Here is a 219-nt window from a genome sequence, read left to right as displayed (position 1 = left end):
GGGAGGGCGCCGCGGCGGGGGACAAAGGGCTGCTGCCGCCTGGGGCCCGAGCCTGGGGTCGCCGCTGCCCCCCGCCTCCGCCGGGCCGCGTCTCTGCACGTCGGTGCGTGTCTGTGCAGCTGCGCTCCCGGCATAGCCTCTCCTCTGCCTTCCTGTCCCCTCCCGGAGCCCAGCCCCGCGCCTTGGGTGTCGGGAGGTGCTATTGTTACAGCCCCACCA

This window comes from Alligator sinensis, unplaced genomic scaffold, assembly GCF_000455745.1.
Source record: "Alligator sinensis unplaced genomic scaffold, ASM45574v1 scaffold293_3, whole genome shotgun sequence".
NCBI lineage: Eukaryota > Metazoa > Chordata > Crocodylia > Alligatoridae > Alligator > Alligator sinensis.
The sequence above is the reverse complement of the archived record's forward strand: the minus strand, read 5'-3'. Positions refer to the sequence as shown.